The sequence below is a fragment of the Pimephales promelas genome, chromosome 3 (genome assembly GCF_988280905.1).
Source record: "Pimephales promelas chromosome 3, fPimPro1.hap1.1, whole genome shotgun sequence".
In the NCBI taxonomy this organism is placed as follows: Eukaryota; Metazoa; Chordata; class Actinopteri; order Cypriniformes; family Leuciscidae; genus Pimephales; species Pimephales promelas.
This window is the reverse complement of record NC_142771.1, coordinates 43,750,687-43,766,962: the sequence shown is the minus strand read 5'-3', so window position 1 is coordinate 43,766,962 and position 16,276 is coordinate 43,750,687. Positions and strand designations below refer to the sequence as shown.

At 39.7% G+C, this 16,276-nt stretch overlaps 1 long non-coding RNA gene across 2 annotated transcripts; it reads left to right on the top strand.

Moving 5' to 3' along the window:
- Positions 1–6,450: 6,450 nt before the first annotated feature.
- LOC120488698 (uncharacterized) lies at positions 6,451–10,166 on the top strand. Of its 2 annotated transcripts, none has more exons than XR_016155238.1 (5): positions 6,451–7,010; positions 8,347–8,437; positions 8,551–8,656; positions 9,738–9,792; positions 9,893–10,166. It is a non-coding gene; the product is annotated as an uncharacterized LOC120488698 (long non-coding RNA). The 2 variants fall into 2 exon arrangements; XR_016155239.1 differs by lacking the exon at positions 6,451–7,010 and adding an exon at positions 7,027–7,330.
- The last annotated feature ends 6,110 nt before the right edge of the window (positions 10,167–16,276 follow it).

Below are 16,276 nucleotides of genomic sequence, written 5' to 3'. Positions count from 1 at the left end.
GGCACACTCGCGCAAAGTGTTTCTCCACGTCTCTGCGCGCTTAATCGTTGATACTATCAAACAGACAAACAGTCCCTGAAGACGAAAAGATGTTGTCACGGTTTCAAGGCGCCCTTCTTATACATCCAGATTGACGCGCTCATCATTCAAGCTGATGATGCACGGGCTGTCGCCGGTCAACCTGATTACTTGAGTTGATATTTGATTTCAGACACCTGTCACGCCTGAGGCGTTCCCCATTGCGTCATTCGACGTATTGTTGAGTTCCCTTCGAAAGGGAACTAAATTTTATATACAACCATTGTGGAGGTAACACAGAAACCTAAAATTCTCAGTACAGCAGCATTTGTCCAAATGCAACCTTTCAATTTCATCAGAAACTATCTTAAAAGCTTTAAGTGTAAAATACCGAACAAACCCTTTAAGAGCAGCAGAGAAGAGGACAGGAGGAGACGACAAAAGAGCTGTCAATATTGGTGAGTGGATTGAGGTGAAACTCTTCCTATTGTATTGCTGTACTTAGCATAAATACTAACCCAGTCATGTGTACTATAAACTCATATGTTGCAGTAAATAACACTTGTGGAGACTGAAGAGAGGAGAGAAGATGCCAGGAGTAGACTGGACAATAGAGCAAAGGAGACTGGACAATAGAGCAGAGAAGATGCCAGGAGGAGACTGGACAATAGAGCGGAGGAGACTGGACAATAGAGCGGAGGAGACTGGACAATAGAGCAAAGGAGACTGGACAATAGAGCAGAGAAGATGGCAGGAGGACACTGGACAATAGAGCGGAGGAGACTGGACAATAGAGCAAAGGAGACTGGACAATAGAGCAGAGAAGATGCCAGGAGGAGACTGGACAATAGAGCGGAGGAGACTGGACAATAGAGCAGAGAAGATGCCAGGAGGAGACTGGACTATAGAGCGGAGGAGACTGGACAATATAGCGGAGTAGACTGGACAATAGAGCAGAGAAGATGCCAGGAGGAGACTTGACAATAGAGTGGAGGAGACTGGACAATAGAGCAGAGAAGATGCCAGGAGGAGACTGGACAATAGAGCGGAGGAGACTGGACAATATAGCGGAGTAGACTGGACAATAGAGCAGAGAAGATGCCAGGAGGAGACTGGACAATAGAGCGGAGGAGATGCCAGGAGGAGACTGGACAATAGAGCGGAGGAGATGCCAGGAGGAGACTGGACAATAGAGCGGAGGAGATGCCAGGAGTAGACTGGACAATAGGGCGGAGGAGATGCCAGGAGGAGACTAGACAATAGAGCGGAGGAGACTGGACAATAGAGCAGAGAAGATGCCAGGAGGAGACTAGACAATAGAGTGGAGGAGACTGGACAATAGAGCGGAGGAGATGCCAGGAGGAGACTAGACAATAGAGCGAAGGAGACTGGACAATAGAGCAGAGAAGATGCCAGGAGGAGACTGGACAATAGAGTGGAGGAGACTGGACAATAGAGCAGAGAAGATGCCAGGAGGAGACTAGACAATAGAGTGGAGGAGACTGGACAATAGAGCGGAGGAGATGCCAGGAGGAGACTGGACAATAGAGCAGAGAAGATGCCAGGAGGAGACTAGACAATAGAGTGGAGGAGACTGGACAATAGAGCAGAGAAGATGCCAGGAGGAGACTAGACAATAGAGTGGAGGAGACTGGACAATAGAGCAGAGAAGATGCCAGGAGGAGACTAGACAATAGAGTGGAGGAGAATGGAAAATAGAGCGGAGGAGATGCCAGGAGGAGACTGGACAATAGAGTGGAGGAGACTGGACAATAGAGCGGAGGAGATGCCAGGAGGAGACTGGACAATAGAGCGGAGGAGATGCCAGGAGGAGACTAGACAATAGAGCAAAGAAGATGCCAGGAGGAGACTGGACAATAGAGCGGAAGAGAATGGACAATAGAGAAGAGAAGATGCCAGGAGGAAACTAGACAATAGAACGGAGGAGACTGGACAATAGAACCGAGGAGACTGGACAATAGAGTGGAAGAGAATGGACAATAGAACGGAGGAGACTGGACAATAGAGCGGAGGACACTGGACGATAGAGCAGAGAAGATACCAGGACATCCGAACACTGAGCAACTGCCATGTTCACAGCCAAACTACATTAAAGGTAAATCCATCACAGTCACATTATATCAGAAAAATCATGCAAGATTAACTCGTGGATTAGACCAGCATGGCCAATCCACCAAAAAAAAGAGGTTTAAAGCATGGTGCTTCAGACCTTTGGAGTGAATGTGGAGGGGTTGATAGAGTTGTTAAACAGTGTTTAAAAGTGATGTAGCCAAAGTGATGTAGCCAAAAATATTTTTGGAAGGGATACACTTAAATACCGAAAGTGGCTCTCAGTTATATGGCACACTAACCGAAAAAATGTGCAGTCAGCTGTTTTTAAACATTTACGAAAAACCGTGAAGCAAACGGACCACCTGGATAATGAGGAAGACAATACAGATATGGTATCAGATCATGATGTTCTGTGCAATGACATGGCTGAGCAAAGCAATGAGCTTAATTGCTTTGAAGGCATTCCTTCACCTGAAGAAGTTGTAGAGCCTGAGGATGACAGCAATAGTGGACCAGATAATACAGAACAAAATGAAAAAAAAAAAAAACAATGGAGACAAACAACACCAGCTGTTGACAAATGTGCCAAATATTTCAAGTTGTCTTCTGAAATTTGTGCACAATGTCTGCAACTTGACTTCAGTCAAAGTACATCACATCGAGACAGATTTTAGCTGGGCATTGATTCAAAGTGTTCTGTTCTCATTCAACAAAGAAAATGTTGACACTTACTTGCACAGGGCACACACAATATGTCATTACAGACTCCAGAAGAAGGACCTAATGAGATTCACAGTGGTGCATATCTGTGCTGCACAAATGGTGAACACCATCTCAAATGCAGTCAGCAAAGTGACAAAAGACAAGGGTTGCACAAAGGGTTGCACAACTTTGCAAAACAGCACCAGTCTTGAACAAGCTAAATCAATCTTTCTGCAGATGTGCTTTGTCTTTTTGGCTGAAAACAAACACAAACTCAAAACCTACATAAAGCAAAACGGTTTGGATGTTGAGGATGACATTTGCCTCAAGGCATGCATCCCTGCAGAAGATGACGTTCCAATGTCAAAAAACACAATAATTGGATGCATTTGGTAAAGTAATGGAAGAGGCTATGGAGCTAATGGAGAATGTTGGTTTGGAATTGTAAAAAACTCCATCCTACAAAGATGTCTAAAAATGAGGCCAGCAGATTTTATCTGCAAACTTCATTCTTATTTAAAAGGAAGCTACAGGGAACACATGATTGGACATGGTTTCTCAGTTGGATCCAGATATTCCAAAGAAAAAAGTAAAAAGAAAGCAATGGAGCTAACTAAGGAGCAGTGGGCCAAAAGACCTGCCACACAAAAAAGTCCTAGTATTATAGTGTCCCTCCAATCATGCCAGTCCCAAAAAAACAAAAAGTTAGACAAAAGGAGAAAAAAAGCATCTCTGTTACTGACATTGCAATTCAAGAAGATGATTTTGAAGTACGTGAGGAAGGTGTCCAACTTGATAACACCAAGCAGCTAAAGACATGGTCAGAAATAGCTGCAATCAAAGATCCTCAAGAAAAGGTCATCTTTTTTCCTTTAATGTTGTGAAAAAATTGTGTTCTGTGAAAAACATAACATGCAAATAAAAACTTTCTTTATAGATGCATGCTCTCTGGAAGACAGACATCGAAGAGGCTGTCATCGCTTCTCTGCCTTTAAGCCGAGAAAACCACAAGCACACTTTGGTTATGAGAGTAAAAGACTTCAAAACACTGTCCCCAACAATGGCTATGTGGAGAGGTAATTTTTTAAGTGAAAAAATGGACATCAATCATCAACGCATGCGTGAACGCATGCAGCTTGGCTGGTGCTGCGTGTTGTTTTCCTAAACTATCTAAGTCGAAATTTTCATTTGTCATCTGTTTACAACTCTCCTCAACAATCTGCTTGTAGCCAATGCAAAACTTGGACTACCACTGCCCAATACATCCCTGGTGTTACTGGGACAGTCCCCATTTGTCCCTGTCTGTTTCTACCCACCTCCGGTGTTGGCGTGGCTGTCTATGCGTGTTGTTGTTTGGGGGCCTTTGTTCGGCGGGATTCGCTTGGGCGGCGCCGTCGGTGGTCACTGGCCGAGGGCCGAGGGCTGTGATGGGGTCTTCTGGGGTGGCGTTGATTACTGGCCCGGAGTGTTTGTCACTGGGGTTTAGGTCTAGTTCAACGCACTTTGGCAGCAGTGTGAAAGAGGTCAACTCGTTGCAGGAGCGCAACATTGGTATCTCCATTGGTGAGTCCCGAAACATACCGGATCGTCATGATGGAGGTCTAACATTGGCTAACATTGGCTTCAATTAGGAATCCTGTGATGAAAAAACATTACACCACAAAGTTCTTCCGAACACTTAATCAGGCTCGAACTGTGTGGGATCCACGATGGGCTGTTTGGCGGACATTTAAATATCAGGAGTGTGGCAAATAAACGCGAACAACTGGAAAACTTGCTTGTAAATTCAAATATTGATTTTCTTAGATTGTCAGAGACTTGGTTAACTCGTTCATCCCCGGAGGCACTTATTGTCATGCCAGGTTATGATGTTTTTAGGAAAGATAGAGATCATGGGAAGGGAGGGGGAGTTTTATTATATGTGAAAAGTACTATAAAATGTAAACAAATTGAATGTATCACGAAAACTGATATTGAGTGTGTTGGTGTTAACATCTCTCTTTCAGTTAAAATGACTTTTAGTTTAATCTTCTTATATCGATAGCCATTAGCAAAGCTTGAGTTTTATGATCAGTTAAAAAAATCTCCTCCATTGTTTGGATTTCAACAAAGAGGTTATATTGATGGGGGATTTTAATGTCAACTGGAGTGGAAGAAAAAAGCTAAAAAAAAAAAATATAACAGACTATTTTAATCTTACTCAGTTAATTGAACAACTTACAAGGATAACTAACCAGTCTGAAACTAAAATAGATTTATTGTTCACTAATAGACCCGAACGCATTTCTAAAACCCTTAATCTAATGACAGGAATATCAGATCATAATATTATTCTTTGTGCCAGGAAGCTTAAAAAAATCTCCGTTAAAACATTATGTAAATATGAATCAGTTCCAACTAGTCAACAGGAAAACCTTGGAGTAGCATTGGAAGAGATTGAATGGAAATTAATATTAATCCAAATTAATCCAGTGTGTTAATTAATTTAATTAATTAAATTAATCCAAATAAAGGAGATTTGGAGAGTGACTGTGACCAATTTTCTACAACAATTAAGAAAGTCATGTGGCCCTACCTCAGAAAGTGGAGTCATAAGATAAACAGGGACACACTGTAGGAAACTTACCAGGAAAACTTAGGTAAACTTACTTAGGAAAGAGATCAATCTGTAAAATCAGGTCTTACAACTGACCGACAGAAATTTACCTCAATAAATAAAGTAATAAAAACTCTGAGACAAGCTAAAGCCAAATTTTATTGATACTATTAAAGAGGCAGGAGGAAATGGGAAGAAGATATGGCAAACCATAAATAAGTTGATTGGCAGAAAACAGAATTTTAATAATAGAGATTTAGAGTTGAAAATTAACAATGACCTAGTTACAGACTCAACCATCATAGCCTCTGAACTTAACACTTTCTTTTTAGATTCTGTTTATGAAATAAGCCAATTTTTTGGTTCACCTTGCTACTCTGTTTGTCCCATTAATTATGCACAGCCAAATTTTCATTTATAACAAATAACTGAATTAGAAGTATCAAATATTATCAATAGTCTAAAAATATCGAAGGCCAAGAATATCTACACATTTTTTGAAAAGGTATAAAGAAGTCCTTATACAGCCTATTACACATCTGATTAATCAGTCCTTAAGTCAATCCATCGTGCCTTCAGCATGGAAGTTGGCCATGGTCACACCCGTTTTTAAATCTGGGGATAGATCAGTTATGGACAATTATCAGCCTATGAGTATTTCACCTGTTGTTTCCAAAATACTTGAAAAATGGGTGGCCAAACTATTGATTGAACATCTCGATAATAGTGCTAACTCACTACACCCCATGCAATTTGGCTTCAGGGCCCAACATTCAACAGAAACAGCCAATTGTTTGTTATTGGAAAAGGTTAAAGGCTACTTAGATAAGGGTTCTTGTGTCGGTGCTGTTTTTCTAGACCTAAAGCGAGCTTTTGATACTGTTAATCACGAGGTTCTTTTATCTAAATTAACATATTTTAATTTTTCTGTGCAAGGTCTCAACTGGATAAAATCATACTTGTCCTGCAGAAAGCAATGTGTTCGCATTAATGATGTATATAAGTGTCATATATATTTATTTATTTATTTTTTTTAAGATGAAATTTGAGGACTATGAATGTAAATGAGGACCACTGGGCCTTGGTGGCGAGTTTTGAATATGTTGCTCATATATATGCATTACTGAAAATATATGTAATTGAGTTAAACACGAATTGGAAAAAGCCGGCAAAAAAGTGACATTTCCAGCCATTTTTCTATTCATCTGTCAACGAGACCTTTATATTACATAGAATGTTTTCAGTTTTCTGCCAATCTTTATATTACAAAAAATAAATAAATAAATAAAGTGAATAAAGATGTTATTAAATTATTAAAGAAAAAGGGGTTTGATATTAAACTATTCCTCAATTTACAAACATTACTTGATATCTGGCAACAACCTGACTACATTTATCTATATTTACAAAACAATTTAAAGGGTTGCACATGTAGTAATGAGTTTCATTGGGTATTAGCATGTCAGTTTTTATCTGTATAAAATATTGTAATGTGATTAATAAATATACTCTATTTTTTGAAATTCCAGATTCTAAATGCTGCTTCAAAAGAGGTCTCAGATCTAAACCCTTTGGGTTCAAACGAGGAGGCACTTGCAAAGAAAGCTGGAAAAAGTTTTAGGTACTTTTACATTTCATTGTTTCTTGCATTTAATAATTGCAATTTCTGGGACCGTTTACAATTGCATTTTAGGAGGTTCTTTCAGATGCGCCACAACATTAACTCCAATGCCTCCTTGGTAGATGAGCTAAACCGTTTCTATGCCCGTTTCGAACAACGACGAAAGCGCCTATAGAGATGAAGTTGACAGACTGACTGGATGGTGCAAAGACAACAATCTGACCATGAATGTCAAGAAAACAAAGGAGATTACAGTTGACTTCAGAAGGTGTAAGGAGGTGCCTCGACCCCTCATCATGAATGGCGAGGAAGTGGAAAAGGTCTCCAGTTTTACATTTTTGGGAATTATGATCTCAGAGGACCTTAAATGGGAGATAAATACAACACATATGGTCAAAAAGGCGCAACAGCGGCTATACTTTTTACGACTACTAAAAAAGAGCAATCTCTCTGCTGAGCTGCTTAAGACCTTTTATCAATGCTCCATTGAGAGTGTTTTAACCTCCTGTATGACTGCATGGTATGCCAACTGTACAGAGAAGGACAGGAAATCCCTTAACCGGATTACAAAAACTGCTGAAAAAATGATTGGACTTTTATTGTAACACAGTCTCATCCCAAATCGTCATATAACTGACGTTTTGGGACGTATTTTGACCATACGTCAATATCCGCCTTTTTAGGGCCCCCTTAAACGTCGGTAGATGGCGATCCCGGGCTGTCATACAACTGACGCTTTACCTTTAACGTCAGTTAGGTGACGGGTTAGGTTTAGGGTTAAGTTTAGGTATGGGGTAGAGTTAGGATCCCATAACCTCATCTACCGACGTTTAAGGGGGCCCTAAAAAGGCGAATATTGACGGATGGTCAAAAGACGTCCCAAAACGTCAGTTATATGACGATTTGGGATGAGACCGGGTTGTTTATTGCATCCACTGGACGATATCTTTAAGATCCGCTGCTTACGCAGAGCACATTATATATTATGCAGGATGAGACACACCCCTCAAACCATCTCATCTCCCTGCTTCCTTCTGGCAGGCAGTATCGGGCTCTTAGAGAACGCACTTCCAGGCTAAAGAACAGTTTTTTCCTCAGGGCCATTACAGAACTGAACAATCATGCTTCTCCACCCCCAAGTCGCACAGCTGCACTTTCTAGATAGGGATTTTATGCAATAGGATGTGTTTTAATGGATATATTTTTATTTTTATATGAGTGTGTTTGTGAAAGTGAGTGTTGTTTTAGAGGTTGCACAAGCAAATTTCGTTGTATGGCACAACTGTACAATGACAATTAAAGTCTATCTATCTATCTATCTATCTATTCTTGGCAGAAAAGATTGGTGTGAGATCAGATGGAGGCCAATGAAACTTAAACACACAAACCAGCAGGATGGATGTAGTTGCAGGGTTTTTGTTATGAAGGTATAGATTTTATTTATTTATTTATTTTGTTTACATAAATGTACATAGTCCTGTGGACAGAAATTGTAAATTTTCTATATGGGGTAATGGCTTTTTTCTGTTGTTACTTTCAGTTTGGTGAGGTGATACTCGGGTTGGCTGTACCAAACCATTCATCCATCGAGGCAAGGCTGGAGGCAATATCTGAAATTAGGCAACAGATGGCAGCTGCTTCTTCGGGTATTAACAGTAACTTTGGTATAACTATATATAGTAACTGCACTCTATTAATCATTAATTAAGCATTAGTAAACAGTTAGTTCATAATTTATAAAGCATTTGCAGATTAATAAGCATTTTGTAAATACAGCAATAAATGCTTTATTCCTGATTTATAAGCATGATAAATTGAACATTAATAATGAAAATATTTTCATTATTAATGTTCAATTTATCATTTCAAAATGCAGTATTGCACTATTTTCAAACCAGTTATTTAGGAGTTGTCGGTGGTTCTCATATAGTGTAAGTAAATGATTAATAAAGTATTTAGATGTACATTCTTACATCTTATTATTCAGACATAGTAATAGTTACTTAGTGTGTAAATAAATGCTTTATTAACACGTATTTCTATTGTAATTCAGGGTTAATTTGGGTTGTTGTAAAGCAACTTGTTTAAAGTAGTGGTCAAGTAGTGGTAAACTATTTTTGTGAGCTTATCAAAAGAAAACAAACACAACAAAATAATACTGAATATATCTAAATGAGCCTTTACAAGGCATGAACAGGCCTCACTTTGGCTTACAAATATCGGTTGACCACTACTAAATGCTTTACAACTGCCTGAATTAACCCTGAAATACGTGTTAATAAAGCATTTATTAGCACAGTAACTATTACTGTATGTCTGAATAATAAGATGTATGAATGTACATTTAAATAGTTTAGTAATAATTTGCTTACACTTGCACCACTGACAACTCTTAAATAACTTCTTTGTAAATAATACAATACTTCAATTAAAAATGATAAATTGATCTTTAATAATGAAAATTCCATTATTAAACGCATTAAATACATATGCTTAGATCAAGAATAAAGCATTTGCTGTATTTATAATTTGCTTATTAATGTCTAATAATGCTTTATAAATTATTAATTAACTGTTTATTAAAGTTTAAATAATAAAATCAAATGAACTGCCATCGTTATAAAGTGTTACCTTAATGGTAATTTAATTTAAAAGAGAAAATAAATTCTTCAATATTGACTGCTGTTATAAAGTGAGTTTTAAAATTGACTCTTGATTGTGTGACAGAGCCTATTGAAAGTGTTTGCCAGTCTTCAAAGAGATCGCTGAGAATGCACTGTGGGTGAGTATGAAGTTATTTATATATTTGTCTGCCATATTTTTTTATAAACACAACAACAACAAATCATGATTAAAATATTTCAAACATTTTCTTATTACAGTGTGATATCTGCTTGCATGGGCACATTCAAAATGTACGAATCTGACCCTGAAGGAGTCAGTGACCCAGTCCATGGCTTTGCACATTTTGTGTTGTGTATTGATGACACGATGCTGTAATGAAAAGTAATATTATGCTATTTTGTTAATAAAAGTTTCTTTAAAAGGGCCAACTAAAGACAGTGATGTTGTTTTAATGCCTTATTGTGAAAGATAGAGTACTTTGAGAAATGAAAATGTAGAATTAAAGTTTATTTGTATATTTCTTATCCAAGTGTGTTAGAGAGAATGAAGGGCACTTTATGCCACTTTGAGTGATTTATTGCCCTCATAAAAATAAGCCCCGCCCCCTTTTTTACCCCTCCCGCTCACTTCCGGTCTGACCGCGTGACCGTGGGAAATTCCCACGGTCTCCCCTCCTCTTCCCACCCACCAACACCCCTCACCACCACCACCACTTCTGGACTGGTCACGTGATCGTGGGAAAATTTTCCCACGATACGGAACCCCTCACCACCACCAATTCCGCTTCTGGAGAGGTCATGTGATCGTGGGAAAATTATCCCACGAACCACATTTGATGATGTACTTTTACACAATTACACACAGTTTAAAAGTATTAAATAATATTGATTATAATAATAATTATCGATGTTCAAACACTAAAATGTTAAATTGTTTAGACGTAAAAATAAATAATTAATAAACGTTATCAAAATGCATATTAAAACAGCGTGTATTTACATTACATCAAACAATTATTAAAGGATATCAAAACTTAAAAACATAAAAACTGACTTACGTTCTGTTTTGTTGGTGAAAGAAGAACAAAATTATCCCGTTTAAAGATTAATCACCTCCAAAGATTTATCCGGGTTTAAAGATCCATCAGCAAAGATTTATCCAACAGCAACGCTTTATCCAAAAGGTATATATCCAAAACTTTAGAGATATTCCAAAAGTTATCCGGTTCAAAGTTGTGTAAATGTAATCCCGGGAGCCCAGCGAAACACATCCGTACTCTTACAATCCCAAAGTTAGAATGAAGCTTCTGGCAGTCACACACTGACCAGACGTAAGCTCCACCCCTAGAACCCGCCCACAACACGTGATGAAGAGGGGCGTGAAAATAGAAAGTTCCCACGCCTCTTCATACAGGACAGAAGGAGGAGCATCCTTGTAGCTCCTCCCAATTCTACAACCATTAATACCATCCCACGCAGTCATTCTATCTCAAAACACTCAACATGTCTCAAGAGGATATCACCTCACCAATCCCCCCTTCCGGATCTGCTGGTGGATATGCTACAAACGGATACCCCCACCAAAGCATCGACTGGCTAAATAAATTTTGTACGGAACTTGGATTTCACAATCTCGCATTCCTCACGAGCTACGGGACTGGCGTTTGTGCTGCCGCTGCTGCTGCAGCTACTGTTGCAGCCGAGACTCCAGGCACCACATCTAGTGACGAGTTGGACGGGTGCCTTGGTGATACTGGGCACCGGATTATAAAAGCAGTTGTTACCATCATACTGGAATATCTGATTGATAAGCAAATGAAGAAGGATTGCGTTGGATGTACCGTAGACCATCCGTCCCAAACAAGACATTCGTGCCTGTTTGAGCCTACACCATATTATTTTTACAATTGTTTTGACGAAATCCGTCTGAAACTCCTCAAACCTGAGCTGAAAACTATCTTAGCTCAGGCTTTGAATCTGTACGGGGCTACCCCACACCTGCAAAGAATTCAGGGAGCTGTGGAGACCATTTTGTTTGAGCTCAAAGATGAGATGTACATTGTGGAGCATCTGGCATCTATCAGGCAGAAGCTAGTCGACGAAAGCTGTGAACAGATCGTATACAACGCTGTTGACAACTGGAAACACGTTGATGCTGAAAACCTCGATTCTACCTCAGTTTGAAGATGGGAAACTGCTGCACCTCCTGGATAGCCAAACATTTCTTTAAATCATATGTAAAACGTGTGATATCAAACTTGCTGTACAAGATTATCGATGATAATCATGCAACAGGTGATAACGTTACTATGGTTGATAAACGTCTGACAAATTTATCGAATCAGATGAACGCTGTAAGGGGAATATCAAATCAATGGAATAATATGATAAACATGTCCGTCAAACACATATCTTGCACGACTATCAACAACATTCTTGAACTGATGCCTGAATGCAAGGAATCTCTTAGAATAGGAAATATATTATGTCTTTGTACGTATGTGACTGATGTTTGTAAATTGTCAAGGAATGAATACCCCGATGTTTGTAAAATGATTGATATTTTAGTTGAATACATGTTGGAGAAAAATTTTGAAATGTGTGTAAATTTTATTTTGATGTTCGGATGATCCGTGTAGATATCTGAAATAAAAATCTGTGTGACATCAAGACAACGGGTCATTATTTTATGAAGAGTGACAGAGATAGTAACATGTCAGAGCTAATGAAAAAAGTTTACTATAACCCCTCAAGCCCCGGAGCTTTTGGCGGTAAGGACAGATTAAAACAGGCTGTGTTACAGGAATACGGCGTAAAATTAAATGATAAGGATATTAACGAATGGTTGTCCAAAGAGGACGTATAAACGTTACACAAGACTGCACCAATAAATTATAAACGGAACCGTGTAGTCGTATACGGTAAGGATCATCAATTCCAGGCTGACTTGGTCGATATGACCGCATACTCAAAAGAGAACGATAATATTAAATTTATTCTTACAGTTATCGATGTGTTCAGCAAGTACTCATGGACACGCGCATTGAAAAATAAGACGGGTCCGGAGGTGACTAAAGCTTTCGAATCTATCTTGAAAGAAGGACGCGTACCGATAAAGTTGCAAACAGATAAGGGGACAGAGTTTTTCAATAAACATTTTCAACTACTGATGAAAAAATATGGCATACATCATTTTGCCACAGCAACCGATTTAAAAGCGTGTGTAGTCGAGAGGTTTAATAGAACTCTAAAAGGACGGATGTGGAAGTTTTTAACGGCTGTAAACTCCAAACGTTACTGCGATATACTGCAAGACCTGACAGAGGGTTATAATTGTAGTTATCACAAATCCATCAAAATGCGCCCCCTGGACGTTCATAAAGAAAATGAGACGGTAGTGTTTAATAATTTATACGGTAAAATACGTAAAGAGACACCCGTCTTTAAATACTCTGTAGGGGACGTTGTTAGAGTCTCTAAAGTCCGAGGCATATTTACTAAGGGGTATGAGCAGAATTATACGGAGGAATACTTCACCATAACCGCATGCATTCCACGTGTCCCTCCCGTATACCGGTTACAAGACTTAGATGGTGAAATCATCGATGGATGTTTTTATGAGGAAGAACTACAGAAAATTATTGTTAGTGATGATAAAACATTTAAGATTGAGAAGATTTTGCATAAACAAAAACGTGGAAAAGTCACGTACGTCCTAGTCAAATGGTGGGGTTGGCCCTCCAAATTTAACAGTTGGATAGCTGAAAAAGAGGTGATGGATCTACAGGGTCCGTTAAAGCCTTAGTGAATTCATGACAGACGTCATTAAATAATTACCATGGCCGAGGAAGGATTCTACGTCACGCTTCCGTGCAACGCTTCGATGAACATCTACCCTGATAACAAAATATCTAATTACAGAACTAGATTGGCTAGAAGTATAAATTTAAAAGGTCTGTGGGAGGTGGCATTGGTTGAATTTGAATATCCATTGACGTGGTATACATTTAATGAGGATGACTCTGTTTTTATTATTGTCTGTGATCAACGTCTACTACAGAATAACCACGAACTGAGCGATGTAAGAGGCGATGCGTTTCAGGATGCTCTAAAATTATCAACGAGTCGGAATACGTTAAAATGCGGGTATTTTGAGGATGTACCCATTTTGCTCAGGGATATAAATGTCACTCTCCCCCAGAGGGTACGTCTCGCCTACGACCGTATAAAGAATAAGGTATTTCTCAAAGCGCCCCCAGGGACTTCGTTGACATTTTATGGCAAACTAGCAATCATCCTAGGTTTAAAACCAGGGGTTTCTATAGAAACTGTAAACAGTTCGGGTGAACATCAAGACACGTACATCACATATGCGCCATTCCAGGCTGATATAAATGCCGGATTCTACACGCTATATGTATACACGGACATAATCGACTATCAAGCGGTTGGGGATGCCTATGTACCTTTATTAGCAACTGTATATATAGATGGTGAGACTAACAAAACAGTCAGTGTCAGATACGACAAAGCTCATTACGTACGTGTTAATAAGAGCTGCATCTCAGAGATCTCTGTTGATGTAAAAGACGATTTAAACCAGGACGTACGTTTCACCTACGGAAAGGTTGTTACCAAACTACATTTTAGACCTGTGAAACACCAACCGTTTTAAAATGGCTCATCACGCACCGTACAAAGTGGATCCCGAACGCTACATATCATACTACAGGGCTCAGGCAGGTAACGGCCTTCCGGGTTACGCAGGGGGCGGAGTTATGTACGGCTCCGGTTTTGCTTCAGGAATCGGTGGTCTTTTTAAAGGCCTTTTTCGAATGGCAATGCCTTTTTTTAGAAGGGGGATCAGTATAGCAAAACCACATCTAAAGTCAGCCGCTAAAAACATAATGAGTGATGTTGTCACCAGTGCTCTAACAAAGTCTTATAATAATAATGATGAAAATGGACAGGAAGGCCATGGCCTGATGGTGATGTCACGTAAACCACCGGGTACCCGTATGAGAAGAGGGCGTGTCCTTGCTGTAAAGAAGACCAGCCGTTCTAGCAAAACACGCTCAGTTACAAAAAGCAAGCGAAGAACTAGCACGAAACGGGTGAAAAGATCTGCAGATTTAAAAAGACGGGGTATCACTATTTTCTAAAAATGTCTCTGCTACACTGTATGTCTGATGAGTGCATTAAATCAGAGCTGGATCTGTTTACGGTCCCTTTGACACAAACAGCTATTGAAAAAAATATGTATGTGGAGATAAGCCCCGTGTCAGCTTTAACAGACGCATCACCCATCGAATTCTTTATAGCGGGGGCCGGTGAAGATTACACAGATCTGAATAACACGCTCCTATATACGCGCGTCAAAATAACCCTACCGAACGGAAATGACATTCCTGACGGAGCGCCTGTGGCTTTAATTAATTACCCTGGATCGACGATTTTCTCACAGGTTGACGTCTCTTTAGCTGACCGGCTCGTCAGTAACAGTAGTAATACGCATCCCTACAGGTGTCTCTTTGAGGCCCTCGTTAATTATGGAAAAGACACTCTCGAGAGTAACTTTTCAGCGGGTTTATTCTACAAAGATTCTTCGGCTCACATAGATGCTACGGATCCTGGAGGGGCGAACGCGGGATTAACAAAGAGAGCAGCGTTCACAAATGCCAGTAGTGTTGTAGAACTACTAGCTCCAATTCACAGCGACATCTTCTTTCAGTCTAAATTATTATTGAACGGAGTGGATATACGGATTCGGTTAACTCGTGCGAAAGACGAGTTCTGTCTGATACGTAGTGACGCCATCAATTATAAGCTTAATATACTGTCGGCTTCACTTTTTGTGAAAAGAGTCACCGTATCCCCTGCAGTGCGTTTGGGACATGCGCAAGCTCTTCTCTCGACCACAGCTAAATATCCCATAGATAGAGTCTGTGTGAAAAATTTCTCCGTACCGGCAGGAGCACGTGTATCTAACCATGAAAATCTCTTCCTCGGGCCGCTACCGAAATCCATCATTTTGGCCATGACGGAAAACACCGCCTTTTCTGGTGCTTATGACAGGAATCCTTTTGCCTTTAAACATTTTGACCTTGAATATTTGAGTCTGACCTGTGACGGGACCCAGGTCCCTTCGCGTCCCTTTCAACCAGAATATAATAACGGGTCTGCCGTGAGAGAGTTTTATCAACTAGTGACAGCCACGGGTCGGCATCTAAAGAATCAGTCTATGATCATAGATCGTGAAGATTTCCTACACGGATACACTCTCTATGCCTTTAATCTGACACCCGACGAGGAATGTGGTCAACACGTTTCATTGATTAGATCAGGAAATATTAGATTAGAAGCACGCTTCAGAGTACCCCTCGCACAACCAATTAACATTTTAATATATTCAGTCTTTGACTCTATTATAGAGATATCAAATCGGAGACAGGTGTTCGCAGAGCACTACTGAATACAGCTGTAATGAATACCGTGCAACTGACGGGACTGATGGATAAAATTTCCTGTAACACAAATTTTTTAGGTGTACTACCGTGCGATTACCTACCCGAAGACCCTTTAAAGGATACCCCTTGCATGCTAATTTCGAATACACAATCTTCAGACGAACCGGGGGAACAC